General features: G+C 39.3%; 1 pseudogene across 1 annotated transcript; it reads right to left on the bottom strand.

The window, feature by feature from the left end:
- Window positions 1-2,697: 2,697 nt before the first annotated feature.
- On the bottom strand, window positions 2,698-5,134 carry LOC108314967 (annotated as a pseudogene). Its single transcript, XR_001829762.1, has 2 exons — window positions 5,058-5,134; window positions 2,698-4,918 (listed from the first exon to the last, which is right to left on the bottom strand). The product of XR_001829762.1 is annotated as an E3 ubiquitin-protein ligase NEDD4-like (transcript).
- Between the last annotated feature and the right edge of the window lie 10,797 nt (window positions 5,135-15,931).

Consider the following 15,931-nt stretch of genomic DNA (forward strand, 5'->3'; position numbering starts at 1 on the left):
ATTCAGTATTAAAAATGTTCATTTTAGGCTAGGCACTTGTAATCCCAGCACTTTGGGAGGCCGAGGTGGGAGGATCACTTGAGTCCAGGAGTTTGAGACCAGCCTGGGCAACAAAGTGAGACCCTGACTCTATGAAAAAATTTTTTTAAATGTCCATGTTAGTGGACAATGCTTGGCTTCCAGTGAACTTTAAACCTCTGAGGGCAGAAAATGTGTCTCTTTCATCTGCACTCCCAAAGATGAGCTCAGCTCACACTATAGAGCAGTCAATGGCTGTTTGCTTAATGAATGTTGGCAATTAGACATACTATTAGACGGTAAGTAAGTGATACAGGTTTCTAGGGCGGGAAGGATCTTGGTTCTCTAGAGAAGAGTTTGGGGAAGGGTGGCCCAGGTGATAGAAAAATCTTGAATGAATGCACAAGAGTGAGAATGCAAGTGAGTCTGACAGACCATGAGGAGTCGCATGGTGTTTATAAACTTGTTTCTCAAATATTTATCAAGTCCCAACTAGGTGCAAAGCATCATACATTATTATATAAAGTTTATCTTCGCTATGTTGATTTTGACTCCAGTTAGATTACAAGTCTCTCTGAGGGCAAAAACAGTCTTTTTGAACTTATAGTCATCAATTTCCTTTTTAAAAATCATTCAGTCAATGTTTACTGAAAATCTACTATGTGCTTGGAGCTATGATAGGGATAGACCAAAGGTAAAGTGACACTTGGTTTCGTAAGGGCGACGCCAATACGTACATATAATACCAAATATAACTGATCTACTTTAGTTATAGGATGAATGGTGTTTGGGGATCTGATGGAGGTTATTAACTACATGGGAGAGTCACAAAAGACTCTCAGAGGCAATATGAGCTCAATATACAACTTCCCAGATATGTTCCCAACTGAGGAATTTCCTCTAAGCATCTTTGATAGGAAGTCTTCTCATTTTAGTAATGCTCATAGCTATATAAAATGCTTGTTTCCATTTTGAACCATTACCTTGGGTGGAAGTTATTTCTTATAAAGTTATCCCACATCTCTCTTTCCCTGTAATGTTAATCTATTGATTCTATTTGTGACGCTACACATAATAAGTCTAATTAAAAGAGATAACATTGCTGTTTCCCAAAAACACATTCAGTTCTTTTAACTATTTCTCATTTGAGGCTAGTCTGTAGACATTGTTTAGACCTATTTTGGGTTTCTTTCTTTTATGGCAGGGAGTGGCACACTTACAGCATTGCTGATGTCTTGATGTTTGATTGGGTAAAACAGTATTTGAAGCTCAATAAACAAATGTGGTTCATATATTCAAGTGTTATGCTCTCCCTAGAAAAGAATATGAGACAAGTAAAGTGGTGTAGCCATTATGTCTGCCTCTATACACTGCATAGAGTTGTAAACATCTACTGGAAGAGGCCTTGGAGACTTACCTTGTCCAATCTCCTCATTGTGCAGATGCTGAAGCCAAGACCCAGAAAGATAAAGTAGCTTTAAACGTGTACACAGTTAGTTTATTCCCCCGATCTTTGAGTATTTCTAGTTGGTATTTGAAGATAGGGCATGGGAGAGTTTGAGAGCTCACTGAAAGATGAAAGTGAAGTAATTATTTATCCTAATTAAAGGAGAATCTAAAACACATGCTTAAAGCATTTCCAAGTAACTGTTTATATAATTAATGCTGTTGCTTTTTCCTCTCTTCCCTCAAAGCCTCAGGGATTGGCTACTCTGACCCACAGCTTTATCTGCTGTGGACAATCTTCTATGTCTGTGGCTTATTGGGTTTAATGATTTATATTTGCAAGGGAATGTTTGAATGGCATGGGCTGGGTTAGTTCAGCCAGAGAAACTTACTAATAAAGCCAAGGTTGAGGAGTTTAGTCCCTGTGAGCTCCTCAGCTTTGCTGTGATCCTTAGCTGCGGCAAGTCTCCTAATCCCCATTAGTCATTGCACATGTGTGGGCTTTTGAACGCCATGGCTGCAGGGCCTAGGGAGAGTCGAAGAAGGATCATTACTTCTAAATACTCACCTGCAATGGAAATCCACACATGTAGTAAACACTAATGATGATGATGATGATAATTAGCATAGCTAATGTTTATGGAGCACTGAATAGGTTGCTGGGAGTCTATGCAAGTATGCCTACACAGATATTATTTCATCTAATTCTCACAACCCTGTGAGGTAAGTAATATTATTATCTCCATTGTAAAGATGGGGAAAGTGGGACTTGAGATAGTCAATTAACTTGTTCAAGTTTAACCGTCTTAGTCTGTTTGGGCTTCTGTAACAAAAATACCATAAATTGGGTGGTTTATAAACAACAGAAACATATATTTCAGAATTCTGGAGGCTGGAAAGTTCAAGAGCAAGGTGATGGTAGATTCAGTTTCTGGGGTGGGTCCACTTTCTGGTTCAAAGAGGACACCGTTTTGCTGTGTCCTCACATAGTGGATGGTGAAGGCAGCTCTCTAGGGCCTCTACTATAAATACACTAATTTATTCACAAGGACTCAGCCCTTACAACCTGATGATTTCATTGTGATTAAATATGTCTCACGTACCTGGAAAATGTTTTTTCCCAAGTACATGAGACTTCTTTACTCATAATGAAATCTGAAAATCGGCCTAAATCGTTTTAAAATGTAAACATGAGTTGTAATACTACACCTGTAGAGTGATTAATTCCATTCATTGTCATTAGAAAGGATGAAAAATATTTATTAAGGGCTTTGCCTGCAGAGGCACAACATAAATAGCATAAGTCCTCCTGAAATATAATTAGTGTACACGTCAACCAGTTGGTAATTTATGGTGGGAAATGCAGGAACTCAAGCTGGGACCGGTTCCTGCATCCAAACTTGGAGGAGTGCATGGTGAAGGCTTGGCTCCAGGGGCCATGCCTGTAGCTGCTCTCTGCCACCGCCTCTGCAAAAGTCTGTTAGGCAAATGCAAAAGTGCAAGCAGAACTTGCTTGAAGAACAACCACCCCCGAGGTAGAGGGTGCTTAATCTACCCCTTCAAATCCTTGAGCATTTTCCACGGCCATGAGAAGTTTCTCTCGTAAGTCTTCAAAGGGTTCATATGGAGGTAAGTCAAGGCTGTTAAAGCATGTGTAAGCTCTGGGCAGTTTCTCAGGACTGCCCCATTGCCCTATTGTAAACAGCTGAGGACCATTGGAACCATAAAGTTCGGCAAATCCATTCATAGGTACTCGTGATGTCCCCGTGACAAACTGCAGTAACCAGATCCGCTTTTCGGCGTCCATGAGCAGCACAGCCTTCCAGAGCCACTGAATGACGGGGTGCTTCGGGCAGTAGCCGTTCTTGTACATAGAATGCTGTCTCCAGTCATTCACGTCCACAACACCAAGGCCGCACATCAGCAACTCCAGCTCATTTTCATCAAAAATTTTAATCAAATCAACAGGAAGCAGTTCTGTGAATCCCTCCAAGAAGGCGTTCATCTGCTTCTGGACCCTATTCACAAATCTCCATTGGATGACTAAGTCGATATATTCCCTTTTGTTTTCATTTGTGACCATTATTTCTGACCCGTTGGGCTTCAAATCCACTTGATACGTCTGTCCAAAGTTTTCTTCATCCATACAGAACATGAGGTCCAGCTCAGTAGGATCATTCTCCAGGATCCATTTCAAAGAGTTGTAATATTCATTATCCACAGATTCCACATCATTCAGGGTTATCTGCTTTCCCAAAACCGTCTTGTAAAATGTCTAATGAAGAAACCATCTAAGAGTTTCCCGTGAAATACCGCCAGCCCAGCAAATCTTCCAGTGAAAGTGAAGGAGGACAAACGATCTTCATTACAAAGGCATGAATCAGGATTGATCTGAAGGGTGTAGTTGTCCATTGCAGAGTACTCAAAGAGGCCATAGTAGGGGTTGAACATCTCTTTGGACAGTAAGAAGAACCATTCTCTAGTCACACCCCCATAGTCAAGACCTTTCTCTGATTCAAACTCAATCCATAGTCTAGCTTTTAGGACATCTGGTCTTTTCACCGACATAATTCTCTGATAGGACCCTTCAAATATGTTGTTTCTGTGAAGTTTCATTTCAAACCTATTGGGAATATCAGCAGGTTTCTTTAATTTCTTCCTGAGGTGTCATATTTCTGCTTAAATTCTCTGGAGTAAGGAACAGCCAGACCAGTAATAGCTGGGTTCTGTAGTCTTGGGTCTTCCCACTGAGTAATTTTGTTGTTATGATCAATATAAAACGTTCAGCTATCCAAGTGAATTCTTTCTTCCCAGCCAGGAGGAAGGGGGCCAGGGTCATTGGGGTTTAAAGGTGTCTTTGACCACATATATCCCGGAAATTTCAAATGCGGATCTTCCGGATCTTCCCAGGTTGTAGTCTTTGTGTTATGATCAATGAAAAAGGGCTGGCTGTTTGGCGCTGTCCTCATTTCCCAGCCAGGTGGCAAGAAGCTCTGTGTGACTTTGTGTTGTGGTTTGGGGGAGTTGTAAGGTGATGGCTGTGGGGACTGTGGGTTGGAAAGGGTGTCTTTCACAGCCTGACGTAAGGGTGAGTGCTTGGCACCCTCCAGCGAGGCAGATAAAGTTACTGTTGGCAAGCTGAGGCTGCGAGGCCGGCGAGCTGAGGCTTGACTAGATGGTTGTTACTGTTTGTGGCTGATCTGGATGCACCATCTTTGCAAGTTGCATGACAGGTGGAGTCCAAGTTGTGGTTCGATTGTTACGATTAACATAGTACGTGTGCCCCTTAGCATCTTTTCTTTCTTCCCAGCCTGAAGGCAGACCTGGCGTGGTATGTACATAGGCCACTGATGGCGGTGGTAGATGGGCCCGTTCTGCAACACCGTTGGTGACACTGCATGACCTCAAACTTGAGAAGGGTTCTCTTTGAATCAACTCCCAAAGGCCCCACCTCCTAATAATGTCACCTTGGTGGTTAGGATTTCAACATACAGCTAGTGCTCAACTTACGACCACGGTCGGGACCGTGGACCGGTCGTAACACAATTTGGTTGTAAGTTGAGTAGGCTATATGTACAGTTGAAATGGCGCACGCGGAGATGGTAGTGCTGCCGGAAGCTGGTCCGCACTGTCGTATGCCCAGCTGGGCAACGTTTGCGCTGCCAGACATGGAGCAGTCATGGCTAGCAATTGTGGTCGTAAGGCTGAATGGTCGTAAGTTGCATAGGTGGTAAGTCGATCAATACCTGTATGACTTTTGAGGGGCTTTGAACCTTCAGTTTATTGCACTGACTAATGTGTAGTAGAGTCTGCTCTCGATTTGAATCTGGGTTCGACTACAATGTTCATGATCTGATTGAAGCACCCAGCTTTACCAGCCTGAATGTTTGTTTACGCGTTGGTTACCTCATATATCCCTCAAGTCATATATTAATTTGCCTGCTCTTACTTTATTAGTAGTAGGATTGACAGGCGTTAGGGTATGCTTCTCAAGAGCATGGACTCCAGTGCTAGAAGTGCTGGGTTCAAATCCTAGCTCTACCATGTATATTTTAACTCTGTGACAGAGAGTTGTTAGACATCTTTGTGCTTCCTCTTTCACATCTGTAAAAATGGGCAAAATAACAGCAAATAATTGAATTCTTTGGAAGGATTAAATTAGTTAATACCAATAGAGAGTTTGGACAACACCTTGTAATTGCAGGATGACCTAATAAGGAACTAACGGCAGCATCTTAGTCTTTGAAAAATGTGCTCATTTACATTGTCTTATTATTCCAGGATGCATCACTTTCATACTGCAAGTCTGCGTGCTCTTAAAGAGAGGATGAGAAATCTGGGCAGGAACCAAGAGCCACTGGGGAATGTGTATTAAAAACAAGCATAGATTCCTTAAAAAAAAGTATGGAAGGTGGCCCTGTGAAAGTTTAAACTTTTGTCATCTCAGCCCCCTCCATTCTTTTTTTAGTGTGCCAGGAAGTCATCAGTCATAGAAGGCCATTGTGCAATGTCCTTTGCTGGGAATACAGAACATGTATATTGCATTCCCTCCTGTGGCCGACCTATTCCCATGCTTGTTATCTGCCTCCAGCCTCCCATTAACAGAATCCCTAGGGGAAGAGCAGTTCCCTTACATTGGGTAATAATGCTCTTGTTAATGATAAATTGATGAAGAGGGACTTTTTTACATTAGGTGAATGGTCCTTTGATAATGGGATTGGAATCAGACCAGGAATTTTATTCTATTTAGCTGAGAGAGTGAGAACTGTCTAAAATATTCTTTTTTACTTGTCTGTTACTAGGAAGCAATGCAGTCAAAGCATTTTTGCTTTCCATTTTAATAGAACAACTCAAACTGTATGTATGTGACAGGTAGCTTTATTCCTTTTTCCATTTACACCGTCTTTTGATGGGTGATGAGCTTCAAAATGGATCTGAAGGCTTCAGCATAAGCCATGGTTCATTGATGGTCTTACCAACATTCACTTCATGCCCCCACCTCTCCTCCAGTTGGGTTGAGTGGTGAGAGTTGCTTTTAGCTGGATTCTGGGTCTTTTCTTCTATACTGAGGATGAAAGTTATCCTGTCTGTGGAGGTCTTGTGATTTGGTTCATTTTCAGATATCTGTGGTCATTGTGGCCTGACCCTGGAAGCTCTTTGGTGTCTAACACCCTGAACTATTTGTCCTTCACGTCACCTTTTAGGATGGGAAAGAAAAAGATCAGCTTATGTGACTCAGAGAGGAAGCTCTGTTTTTCAAGAAATCGACCACATGGTGATGGGCACTTTGTTCGTTATGGTTACCTAAATAAAGGTAGCTTGGGGCCCAGCAGGTCCTAGTTACATAGTCTGTTTTGCTTTGGTTCATGAGACATCTGAGAAAGAGTCACCTGTTGTAGATTAAAAGTCCCTTGTAATTTTCCTCAAGGATTTTTAAGAAAGGAGAGCTTTTGGGAAATTCTTTAGATTCCTTTCTAAACTACCCACACTGGAAACTAATCGAAGTCATGTTGACTTGTTATTTAGACCCAGGACCTGTATCAAGAAGCATAAGCCCCCTTTGGGACAAATTATTGAAGGCAAGTACTTTGGATGTAATTAGTATAGCCTACACTTTTGAAAAAAATAGTGTTTGCATTCTGTTTTGATTGAACGGTTATAGGTTCATAATAAGTTGCTTATTTGCATCATTGAGCCTTACTTAGTTTTCTTCCCCCCAAAATGTTTACGGGAGAGTAAGTTCTGGGTTGGGATATGTTTTCAAAAAAAAGGAAAACAATAATTTTCGAACATATACTATATGTTGGACATTGTGCTAGCTGCTTTAAAGAAATTATTTTCTTAGGACAATGCTGTGAGGTAAATTTTTAAATCAGATTTTTACTCAGGTAACCAACAACAAAAAAACCCTAGACTTATGATCCCATGGCTAATACATTTGTTGAGCTAGGATTCTAACCGGTCTGACTCTCTGGAGTTTACTGATGAAGTGTAGTAATGATGAATTGGACGCACGGGCTCAGGAAGCTGTGGACCACTGGGCAGGGTACCACTCTGCCAAGGAGCAGCAGCAGAACTTACTTAATCAAGTTTCCAAATTGCACCCTTTGTATGAGATGCCTCCAGCGCAAGGCAGCTAGGGATCTTATTTTAGCAGAATTAAACTCCTTAATGGACTCTCCCCCAATACCCTGAGAATATTTCTGCTCTAAGAGGTATCTTTTTCTTCTTCTTCTTCAGGAAGATCTGTTCACTACAACAAAAGACCACAACCGAAATGCATTTCTAGTCTTGTGAAGAAAAAGAAAGAAAAGCAATTAATTAGACTTTATTTTTTCTGCACATGAAACACACCTTAAAAAATGTTTCCTTAACTCTATCTTTACACGAATTTAGAATTTTGCATAAAATGATTGTACTAGAAACAAGCCAATAAAAGCAACACTGGTAAGTGTTGATACATTGATAAGTGGACATGCAATTCTCCTTGTCAAAATTCTCACACTAGAGAGTTGACTACAGGTTTGAAAGTGGAGCCTTCCCCATTCTTCTTTTTAATACACGGAGCTTGAATATTAACACTTCAGGTGAAATGTAAGTTTCAGACTTGCAAATTTTTATCATGAAATCAAAAGGAATAGAAAATGGTAAGAGCAGGGAGAGAAGTGGCTAGGAAAATAAGAGGACCTCTTAATGTCAGTAGGATGGAAATCAACAGGATAATGAGGAGGGCTAGAGTAAATAATTTCCATTTTATCCCCAATAAGAATATTCCCTCCATCACCTTTCAAATTCCCTGCTCGCCTCCTGTGCATCCAAAACAAATGATTATCTACTCTTCATTCCTGAAATGAGCCCTGAAGTAGGTGTAGTTGTGGAATTCTGAAGTGCTTCTCTCTGGGGCCCTCCATCTTAAGCTGGTAGACCATGGGCATTAACATGTATGTTGGTTTTATGCATGTTTTGAAAAGCCCTATTTGTTTTTATCATTTGAATTTGTGAGCGTAGTAACACCTTCCGAAGTACATTAGATATTCTCATCTTGGGAATTCATAGACAACTCTGGAAATTCAGTAGAAAAAAACAAGAGATTCTGTATAATGTGTCCAGTTAAAGCTAGCAGAAACACAAAATGAAATGGATAGACTGTATATATGCCTCCATCTTAAAATGACATTTTTTTTTCCCTGTCTCATGTCACTAGTACAGATTGTGACACTTTCTTTGGCACCCATGGCAGGAATGATCTTGTAGAATGTCTTAAAACTACACTGCAAGTTTCTGGCATGGGTTTAGCCCTTCTTTATGTGAAAGACTCTGAACAGCTGCACCAAGTTAGCCAAACCATGAATAGACACAAAGAAAAACACCCTTTATTGCTATTGGTCTTCAGTGGCTGGAGGGGAACATTAGGATGGCTATGTACATCCATCTAGGATGGTACTCATCACTGAATCTGCTTTGGTGTGAAAACTGAGCCTCTTAACCAAGTAATAGGCAATTTTTTTTTTTCTGGTCTGTCCTCTTAGGTTTTTTTTTTTCTTTTTCAACCTTTGTTTTAGGTTCAGGGGTACACGTGAAGGTTTGTCATATGAGGTTTGTCATACGAGTAAATCACATGTTGCTAAGGTTTGATATACAAATGATATAAGTAGTGAACATTGTGTCTAGTGGTAGTTTTCAACCCTCCTCTGCCTCCCGCCCTCCACCCTCAAGTCTAGTGTCTATTTTTCCCCTCTTTGTGTCCATGTGTACTCAATGTTTGGCTCCCACTTTTACAAAAGAGAACATGTAGTATTTGGTTTTCTGTTCCTGCGTGAGTTCACTTAGGATAATGGCCTCCTACTGCATCCATGTTGCTGCAAAGGACATGATTTTGTTCTTTTTTGTGGCTGCATATTATTTCATGGTATATGTGTACCACATTTTCCTTATCCATTCCACTGTGGATGAGCATCTAGGTTGATTCCAGGCATTTGCTTTTGTGAATAGCCTGAGATGAACATGAGTCCATGTGGTTTTTTTTTGTAGAATGATTTCTATTCCTCTAGGAATATCCTAGCAATAGGATTTCTGGGTCAAATGGTCGTTTTGTTTTAAGTTCTTTGAGAATTCTCCAAACTGCTTTCCACTGGTGGCAGAACTAATTCACATCCCCACCAGCCGTATGTAAGTGTTCCTGTCTCTTTGCAACCTCACCAACATCTGTTATTTTCTGACTTTTTAATAATGGAATAGGCATATCTTTTGTCTTTCTCTTTTAGGTATGTATAAAGCACCTAAGAATAAGGTAAAATCAGCATGTGAAACCAATCATTTCTGGGATGGGACTTCAAAGCAAGGCTCTGGCACTCAGGCCTTAGGAAAGTGTGAAATGTCTCTGCAAGCATTCCTTCTTCTCTGCCTCCCCGCCCCCTTCTGTGTTGGATTTAGAAACTTACATTGATGCATATTACCATCATTGGTTAGCACTTGAAAACAAGAAAAAGAAAGGTTCATCAATCCTCAGTGATTTTAATGGGAAAGTGTCTTGCATTCATACATTTTAGTGGCAGAATCAGGTAGTATATGAACTTAATGTTCTTGATAGAAAACTATATTGAAAAGGGAGCATAGTTATGTCAATGTTGCCCTGAAAAATAATGATGAATTATACAACAGAAAAACATTATTGTCTAAAACGCTTTTAAAGAGAAAACTACATACAGTCTCAAGCTTGATTTAACTGTTTATTCTCCCTATCTTATTCTGCAAAGCACTTTGAATGACTGATTATTATTTACATGTTAGGACTTTTCAGTTCTTTTCTTATTTTTGACCTTGTTGAGAACACACCTGATTCTTTTTATGCCTTCACTGGACTCTGACTCCTTGAGTTCAAAGATTGTGTTATTTGCAGTTGTATATTCAGTATCTAGAACTCTGCCTCGTACGTGATTAATGAATATTTTCTAATAAATTGACCAAATCATAAATTATAATCTTTCATGGAGACAAAGTCAGTCCTTTATAATATAATATTTATACTAATAACTAGGGAGAAGATCAGTTTGAATTAGTTGACAGTGAATTTAGGGATGCATGGTAAACTGCACAGAGTTCTGTTTGTGTGTTTCAGCTAACTGGAATGGGTGAGAAAGTGTTTTCAGGTTGGCAAACTGTGGCACCTGCTTTAATTAATAGATTTAGTCACTTAACAAATCTAGTTTGAAATTAATTTTTCTACTTGAGCCTACCAAAATATTTATTTCATCTCTTAGGCTGATATGACCCTCCACTCAAATTTTTTATTACTGTATATGGTCCTTTGCAAACTCTTCTTATAGTAAGTTAGTGTAAGCCTGACTGGTGGGGTCTAGATAACTAGCTGGTGGCCAAAGTGACAACCCTTTTTGTGATATGCTAAGCTTTATTTCATAAGAGTAGCAATTTAAAATTGATTTTTATTTTGAAATATATTCTATTTTGGTAAAGTCTTGGGTAGAATGTACTCCAGGTTTAAAAACATCCGGCGATAACAATGAATATTTGCCAAACTGAATATGAAGCTTTTTGATGAATAAAACCCTACACATTTATAAGTTCCCATTGATAGATTGCAATCTTAGTGTGTAACTTTACAGAGACACACTTTCCTTCAGTAGCTGTGTTTTCCTCATATTGTGATTCCCATTTTTCCTACTTTCAAAAGGTAAGCATGCAGGAGACAAACTCTTATGATTAAAGCCTCCTAACTCTTTCCAAATTAAACCTGAAATCCCATATCTGAGGGCCAGAACTCCTGAGGAGAGGCTGTTTCAGCCTGGGGGAGGAGTGTGATGTACTTGTAGCCTGCCTCCTTTCTTTTAAGTCATAAAGCAGGAGGATGTCAACTCTCTACCACAAATGTATTTCTACAATTGAATATATACATGATAGAGTTCTTACCTTTCATGAGTTTCACTCTGACAGGTAGGCTCAGAAAACATCTCTTTCTAAAACTGAAATGTTGATATAAATATCTGAAGAAAAATTCTAATCATAGTATACATTGAACAGGCTTACTGATCTTGTATACCTGGAAAAAGATTTTCAAACAGACTTTGTCAGCTCAGCCTTGGCATTCCTTGTCAAACAAAAGCATGCCTAAAGACACATTTCAAAAGCAGACAATGAGGCACTTGCTAACCTGTAGAAAATCGAAAAGGAACACAGAGGCCAAGAACAAACAGAATAGGGAACCAATGAGAAAATGGAGCACAGTTCTGAGAAACTGTTTCAGAGAACCAAAAATGTTTTTAAAAGACCACATCAATAATTAAGCCTCAGCAAGTCAAATTCCATTTTTTCATTTGCTTCAGTTGTCTTAAGATTAGTAATGAAGAAATGAAATTATTGATTCAGCTTCAGTAAAAAGGAGCTAATTCTTATAATCCAGAGGGTAGGATAGAAAAAAGAAGGGGCAGAGGGAAAGAAATCTTATTTGCAGGGAATGCTTGCACAAGTTGAGTTATCTTTGGTTATGTCAAAAAGCAAACATTTTAGTCAATTGTAGATTTGGGTCAGGTGGCCCTTAGCAGAATTAAAAGTTTCTCTCTTGCTCTCTCTCTTTTTTCTTTTTTTCAGAAGTGAGACTATTTTCCTACTCACACTTATGTCACTCATGTGACTTAACTTGGGTTGACTATTTGGTGATTTGATAATGTACAAAATAGCATGAAACAAGCCTGTTTACTGCTATCCAAATAAAATCACATGATTTTCTATGACTTTCATATTTTGTTTGTTTTTGCAGAGTGTATCTTGTAGTATAAGTGAGCCTGGATACATCCAACAGAGGTGTTTTTTTTTTTTTTTTTTTTACCTAAATAAAATTTTTATTTCTCATAAGGAGCATAAATGTGTGTCACACACACAGCTCATGTTAAGGTAGGGACAAGTGGCAGGTTTGAAAATGAGAGGACATGCTGAGGATTCTGTGGAGAGGTGGGTGCAGATGTGGGCACAGGCATGTGAGGCTGGTTTTCATGAAAGGGAAGTGGGAGCTTCACTTTGGTAGACTATGAGCACTGGCACCTTTTACTTCCATCTGTGGTCAAAAGGACCTGGATCCACTAACTGGAGTAGAATGATATTAGCAGGGCCTGCACTTGATAGCAAATTGTGATGCTGATGTGAATATCCTGCCTCTCTATAGTAGTGCTTTAATAGAAATACTAGTTTTCCTCTGTGAAAAATGACTGGTAAGAAGAATTGAATGATGCTTATGAGATTTTTATATAATTTGAGATTAAATTTTTAAATTCTTAATTTGTTGCTAAAGGGAAAAAGAATAAGTGATCCAAACATTGTTTGTTTCCCATGATTATTTGAGTAAAATGAGACATGTATTTGATGTAGCAATTGCAGTGATTTGATCATTTCATTCCCTCCTAATATTTGCAGAGCTACCTCTTCTTAGGTATGTGATATAATAAGTTATTTAACCTGTTTGTGCCTCTGTTTTATGTGCAAAATAGGATAACAATAGCACCTACGTATTTGCATTTTTGTGAGGATTCCATGTATACATAGTTAATAGGTATAAAATGCTTACATCACTGCCTGCACATGGTAGGTACATAAATACATGTTGCCATTATAGTGGTACTGGTGACATCTGTACAAATATAAAGCTATCATTTATTTTTTTAAAGCTTTATTCAGGCATAATTTATGTATCAGTAATGTATCTGTTTTAAGTATCCAATTCAATGATGTTTTGTAAATTTACAGAGTTGTACACGGTCACCGCAATCCACTTTCGTTTCCCTGTTCACCAGTCGATGGACACTTGGACTGTTTCTTCTCTTGAGCTATTAATAATGCTGCTATGAACATTCACATACAAGTCTTTGTGTAGACACCCATTTTCACTCTTTTGTTATTGTTGTTGTTGACATGGGGTCTTGCTCTGTTGCCCAGGCTGGAGTACAGTGGCACCATCTCGGCTCACTGTAACCTCCACCTCCCAGGTTCAAGCGATTCTCTCCTGCCTCAGCCTCCTGAGTAGCTGGGATTACAGGCACACGCAACCATGACTGGCTAATTTTTGTACTTTTATTAGAGACGGGGTTTCACCATATTGGCCAGGCTGATCTCAAACTTCTAACCTCATGATCCGCTTGCCTCAGCCTCCCAAAGTGCTGGGATTATAGACATGAGCCACTGCGCCTGACCTATTTTCACTTGTGTGTGTGTGTGTGTGTGTGTGTGTGTGTGTGTAGATTACATTTTAATTTCTTTTAGGGAGATGCTTAGGGTTGAATGGCTGAGTCATATGGTAAATTTATGTTAAACTTTTAGAAAATGACCAAACTCTTTTTCAAAGTGGTTGCATCACTTGACATTCCAGTAGCAGATTTTTGAGAATTCTGGTTTCTCTATATCCATGCCAACACTTTATACTGTCTTTTTCTATTATAATTTTTCTAGCGAGAGTGCAATGATATTTCACTGAAGTTCTAATTTTCATTTCCCTAATGACAAATGATGTTGAACATTTTTTCATGTGCTTATTGGCCATTTGTGTATCTTCTTTGGTGAAACGTTTATTCAAATCCTTTGCCCGTTTTAAAATTCGGTCTTTTGTCTTTTTATTATTGAATTATAAGAGCTTTTTACATATTCTGGATATGAGTTCTATAAGAAATATTATTTGCAGCCAGGCATGGTGGCTCACACCTGTAATCCCAGTACTTTGGAGGCTGAGGAGAGTGGATTACCTGAGGTCAGGAGTTCAGGACCAGCCTGGCCAACATGGTGAAAGCATCTCTACTGAAAAATATAAAAATTAGTGGGGCATGGTGGTGGTCACCTGTAATCCCAGCTACTCAGGAGGCTGAGAAGGGAAAATTGCTTGAACCCGGGATGTAGAGGTTACAGTGAACCAAGATCACGCCATTGCACTCCATCCTGGGTAACAAGAACGAAACTCCATCTCAAAAAAAAAAAAAAAAAAAAAAGGAAAAGAAATATAATTTGCAAATATTTTCTTCCAATCTGTGGTTTGTGTTTTCATTTTCTTACTGGTGTCTTTTGAAGCTCCCAAGCATTCAATTTTTATGAAGTCCAATGTATCAATTTATTTTATGGATTATTCTTTTAATATCATATTTAAAAACTCTTGACCAACCTGCTTAGTCATGAAGATTTTCTCCTATGTATCCTTCAGAAAGTTTTGCAGTATAGTTTAAGCCTGTGATCATTTATTCTTTTATTAATCAAATATTTGACTGCTGTGATGACGCACGTAAAAATATTTGGTCCTTGTCTGAAAAAGTTTATATTCTGGTGGGAAGATAGATTCTTACCCAAATGATCACAGCACACTGTTGCTATGCAAGAAGTAAGTAAGCTATGTAGAGGAACACAGGAGCAGAGAGATCCAAGTTCATTTGTGGACGTCAAGGCCCATTTTCAGACAGGTATTCGTGTCACTTAGGAAATTCAGGAGGAGGAATTATATGGTTGGGGTGAATGAATGGGACAGGGAGAGGAGATCAGCATTAGGGACCCTGAATTCAAGGGGCTGGTGGAAGAGCCAGCTGGAGATATCTAGCAGCAATTATTTGCATAGCTCTCTAGTTCAGGAATGTGGTTTGGCGAGAGAGGAGATTAAGGCATCTTCATGTAATCCTTGTAACTCTGGGCTTGGGTATGTTAGAACATACAGTAAAATCATTTTGTTAGGGCTGGTGGAACATGCCTGAATTCCTCATTAAATGTTCAGAGGCACACTCTGGAAGCCAATTAGCCTTCCACTGGGTAACTCATCATGTATTCATGCATGAGAGTTTAATTGCTTCTCATCTTGAGCTGCTCTTCTCCTCAGTGGCAATTTTACTCTTTCAGAGGTAGGTAAGTGATTGTTTAGGTGTAACAAACCACAGATTTCCACAGCTAAACATGATAAAGGCATTTCTCATATATGTGACAGTCCAATGCACGTGATAGTGACTGGCAGGATAGTGACTTCCATGTGGGGATTCAGGGAACCAGTTTCTTTGAACTTTTGGCTCCACCATTCTCTAAAGCTTCAAGAGACCTGCAACCAGGTGGCATCTCCCCAGCTGGGAAAAGACAAGGTGGAAAAGGCATACCCACATTTTAGCCATGTTGGCTCAGAAATGACCTCGGTTACATTCCATTGGTGGCCTCATGTCGATGCAAGAGAGTTACTTCTCAGGGACAACTCTATCTAAAGGAAGAGGGGACACAAATTTTGGAAGGCTAGTTAACCTTCTGTAGCACAAAAGCCATATTGATTGATAGAGAATATTTCAACCTACCTGTAGTAGATTAGAAAATGCTTCATGAGGTGCCTATTGATTAACTAAATTTTTGAGCCTCGCTACGTGTGCAGCACTATTTTGATATAATTAAATATGATAGAATTAAAGCATGAATTGATTGACCAATCAAAATCTACTCATTTGGCACCTGCTAT

Source organism: Cebus imitator, unplaced genomic scaffold (genome assembly GCF_001604975.1).
Source record: "Cebus imitator isolate Cc_AM_T3 unplaced genomic scaffold, Cebus_imitator-1.0 Scaffold166, whole genome shotgun sequence".
Classification (NCBI taxonomy): domain Eukaryota; kingdom Metazoa; phylum Chordata; class Mammalia; order Primates; family Cebidae; genus Cebus; species Cebus imitator.